The following is a 4833-nucleotide window of genomic DNA, read 5'->3' on the forward strand; positions in this document are numbered from 1 at the left end:
AGCTCCATCCCAACAGAACCAACACAGTCTCACCCCTTTGCGTCAAACGGTTGACGCTTGGTCAAGGCCCCTTACGTCAATATAGTGACGTGGAGGGGGTACCCTCGAGGTCGTTTCTCGACGAATAGGGCCACTCATAGACTTGAATGCAAATCCCTCATCGTCGGATTTAGACGAAGGGGGGCGGGACCGTTTCTCCCTCACTCCCAGTGCGTCAACAGCCTGACGAACGGTCACTGTCCCTCCTCGTCACATGCCTGACTCATTAGGTGCCCGTTTTTCGTCAGGTTTTGACGCGCTCGGCTTTCAGTTGATTCCAATGCAGTCCCCTTCGCGGCGATATGTGACGCTCAGAGCAAGTGATCCAGCCGACCCGGCTGCGGCACTGACAGACGCTGTGAGCAGAGAATAACTTTTTTTTTTTTTTTTTTTTTGAACTTTTCCTTAAATCTTTATTGAACCTGATGCTGCTGTGTCTGACGTAGCTTTCGGCAAGGACGTCCTTTCGGTTATTTATTTATTTATTTAGTGATCATGGTGTTTGGTGCAGAATAATCAATCAATCAATAAATAAATAAATTACGTCCTTGTCGGAAGCTGCGTCAGACCAGGAGGGGGGGGGTTGTGGATTCTACAGGTGAAGACCACTTCCGCGTTCAAAAAGCTGCTCTGTTTAATCAATATTCTGAAGAAAGATCTGATTATTAGCCACAACGCTGTAACCATCCAAGGAAGACTGTGTAACAATATTATGTGCTTCTGCTGAGTCCAAAAGCCCTTTGTAATATCAACTTTATTTTAAGAAAACACGCTTTGTTTCCAATGTCATATCACAGAGAAGCACTACATTACCCATAATCCTCATATTTATCAGCGACGTGTCTGATTGGTTGAGCTTGCTGTTACCAGCAAATGAAAAAATAAAACAAATTGAGCTTATATTATTTTCTTAGTAACTAAAAGGTCTTAACATCTTTTTGTTTTCAACATTGAATAAAAAAAGGGTGCTATATTGTTAAAATTCAACAATAAAGTGCATAAAAGTTGGCTTGACTTCTTTCTTTTTTTTCATAATTTTCACCAGCATCTTTCTGGTCCACATCACATCATATTTATTGTAATTTTTAATTCAATGAGTGACATTTTATTTTTTATCTGAAAAACATTATTATGAATTCAAGGGTCAGAGGTCACTGATTAGTGTTAAATTTAACCTTTTTGACCCTGTTTCCTTGAATAAATCACTAAGACTTTGATGCGGGAAGCTGAGATTTTGATTTGATTTTGTTCAGAGCACTAGGGATAAAAGTTTCTGTAGAATTTCAGACCTGTCGGACGTCCAGAAGGGTCACAGCTGACTGTCCAGGCTCGTTTCTCGGCCTTCAAAGCCTAGATTTAGAAGCCTCTGACCTTAAAGGAGAAATGCAATTCTTTAATAGCTTCCAGGTGCTTTGGCCTATCAGGCTGAATTTTTAGCTAAAGGAGCTGGTGTATACGATCAGGAAGTAGGGGAGCTGTGCATAAAGCCAATTGGTAAGTGTCAAAGGTCACAGGGGTCAAACATCAAAGTGAATCCAGCCATTCCTGCTTTTTCTCAACAAAACATACACGCTTTAAGTTATCATCATGAAATATTAATAGGTTGTATATCAGAGAGTCCTCTATCAGAATATTTTGGTCCCGTTGCTCTAGGGGCCCCGGGGGGGCCACTTGGCTTTCCCATGCTCCCACAGAGTTGGGTCTCGGGGTGATGGATAAGGGCCTCACCATGAGTCCACAGGCCAAGTTTCAAGTGATTTGGTCGGTTTCTATGGAAACGGCGGCCTCAAGGATACAGAGGAATGCGACTGTTTGAAGCCCCGCCTCTCGAAAAGTAATGGCTCAATCAGGACCAAACACACATCTACGCGTTTGTCTTGGGCCCCCGAACCATATATTACGAAATCAGAACTGTACGACTTTTGGAAATGTGTTTTGTTTATTTCGGCTTTTCTGACTAAGAGGGTCTCTCAAGCTTTAAGTCTGACAGACTCTGAGTCTGAAAAGCCGAAATAGACAAAACACATTTCCAAAAGTCGTACAGTTCTGATTTCGTAATATATGGTTCGGGGCCCAAGACGAACGCGTAGATGTGTGTTTGGTCCTGATTGAGCCATTACTTTTCGAGAGGCGGGGCTTCAAACAGTCGCATTCCTCTGTATCCTTGAGGCCGCCGTTTCCATAGAAACCGACCAAATCACTTGAAACTTGGCCTGTGGACTCATGGTGAGGCCCTTATCCATCACCCCGAGACCCAACTCTGTGGGAGCATGGGAAAGCCAAGTGGCCCCCGGGGCCCCCTGGGGCCCCTAGAGCAACGGGACCAAAATATTCTGATAGAGGACTCTCTGATATACAACATATTAATATTTCATGATGATAACTTAAAGCGTGTATGTTTTGTTGAGAAAAAGCAGGAATGGCTGGATTCACTTTGATGTTTGACCCCTGTGACCTTTGACACTTACCAATTGGCTTTATGCACAGCTCCCCTACTTCCTGATCGTACACCAGCTCCTTTAGCTAAAAATTCAGCCCGATAGGCCAAAGCACCTGGAAGCTATTAAAGAATTGCATTTCTCCTTTAAGGTCAGAGGCTTCTAAATCTAGGCTTTGAAGGCCGAGAAACGAGCCTGGACAGTCAGCTGTGACCCTTCTGGACGTCCGACAGGTCTGAAATTCTACAGAAACTTTGTCCCTAGTGCTCTGAACAAAATCAAATCAAAATCTCAGCTTCCCGCATCAAAGTCTTAGTGATTTATTCAAGGAAACAGGGTCAAAAAGGTTAAATTTAACACTAATCAGTGACCTCTGACCCTTGAATTCATAATAATGTTTTTCAGATAAAAAATAAAATGTCACTCATTGAATTAAAAATTACAATAAATATGATGTGATGTGGACCAGAAAGATGCTGGTGAAAATTATGAAAAAAAAGAAAGAAGTCAAGCCAACTTTTATGCACTTTATTGTTGAATTTTAACAATATAGCACCCTTTTTTTATTCAATGTTGAAAACAAAAAAGATGTTAAGACCTTTTAGTTACTAAGAAAATAATATAAGCTCAATTTGTTTTATTTTTTCATTTGCTGGTAACAGCAAGCTCAACCAATCAGACACGTCGCTGATAAATATGAGGATTATGGGTAATGTAGTGCTTCTCTGTGATATGACATTGGAAACAAAGCGTGTTTTCTTAAAATAAAGTTGATATTACAAAGGGCTTTTGGACTCAGCAGAAGCACATAATATTGTTACACAGTCTTCCTTGGATGGTTACAGCGTTGTGGCTAATAATCAGATCTTTCTTCAGAATATTGATTAAACAGAGCAGCTTTTTGAACGCGGAAGTGGTCTTCACCTGTAGAATCCACAACCCCCCCCCCCCTCCTGGTCTGACGCAGCTTCCGACAAGGACGTAATTTATTTATTTATTGATTGATTGATTATTCTGCACCAAACACCATGATCACTAAATAAATAAATAAATAACCGAAAGGACGTCCTTGCCGAAAGCTACGTCAGACACAGCAGCATCAGGTTCAATAAAGATTTAAGGAAAAGTTAAAAAAAAAAAAAAAAGTTATTCTCTGCTCACAGCGTCCGTCAGTGCCGCAGCCGGGTCGGCTGGATCACTTGCTCTGAGCGTCACATATCGCCGCGAAGGGGACTGCATTGGAATCAACTGAAAGCCGAGCGCGTCAAAACCTGACGAAAAACGGGCACCTAATGAGTCAGGCATGTGACGAGGAGGGACAGTGACCGTTCGTCAGGCTGTTGACGCACTGGGAGTGAGGGAGAAACGGTCCCACCCCCCTTCGTCTAAATCCGACGATGAGGGATTTGCATTCAAGTCTATGAGTGGCCCTATTCGTCGAGAAACGACCTCGAGGGTACCCCCTCCACGTCACTATATTGACGTAAGGGGCCTTGACCAAGCGTCAACCGTTTGACGCAAAGGGGTGAGACTGTGTTGACAGAACAGAACCCGATCCTCATACGTCTATCTATAGAACGAATCTGTACAACTATTTCCAGGTAGAAAACCAGCACGTAATTTGAATGAGAACAGTAGTAACGAACAAGAGTTTAGCTAGGCCTATATATCATATTTTTCACGCCCTATCACCGTTTAGACAAATCTGAAATGATTGAAGAAACATTACTATTTCTGTGTGTGTTTTGTGTTGCTATGTGTTGTATTTATTCAGTTTGGGGGAATCACAGTGTCTAGAAAGCATCAGTGGCTCAGCTGACAGGGACAGCTAACAACAGTAGCTAAACTAACGACGATAGCAAAGCTAACAGCAGGACGTCAGCTTTTAAAACCCTCCCGTTGTTGGACACGAAATGAAACTACTCCAGTTAGCTCAGTCATGTTGGAACTCAGATATCCGCTGGAGAAAATATTTTTTCATGGAGCGTTTATTGAGTCACTGAGTTATTAAAGTTAAACAGGTAGCTAACCGTTAGCCCAGCTAATCTATGATAACCATGACTAATTACAAAAACGTGAAATAGTAATGTTTGTCCAATCATTGGTTTTATAAACTTTACAAACACCAGATTAGTCTAAACGGCGATATAGTGACATGAAAAATGAGATAAAGATATAGCGAAACTCTCGTCCGTCACTATTGTTCTCATGTTGGTTTTCTACCTGGAAGTAGTTGTAAACAACAAGGCGATTCGGTCTATAGATCCTCCTCTGTTGCACTGCAGCTGCTCCACACCAGCTCCTTACCCCCCCCCCCCCCCCTCCCCTCCAGATGTGACCCTCTGCTCCTCTGTTC

The sequence above is a fragment of the Trachurus japonicus genome, unplaced genomic scaffold, assembly GCF_045865225.1.
Source record: "Trachurus japonicus isolate A0001 unplaced genomic scaffold, Traja_1.0 AP030835.1".
Taxonomy (NCBI): Eukaryota; Metazoa; Chordata; class Actinopteri; order Carangiformes; family Carangidae; genus Trachurus; species Trachurus japonicus.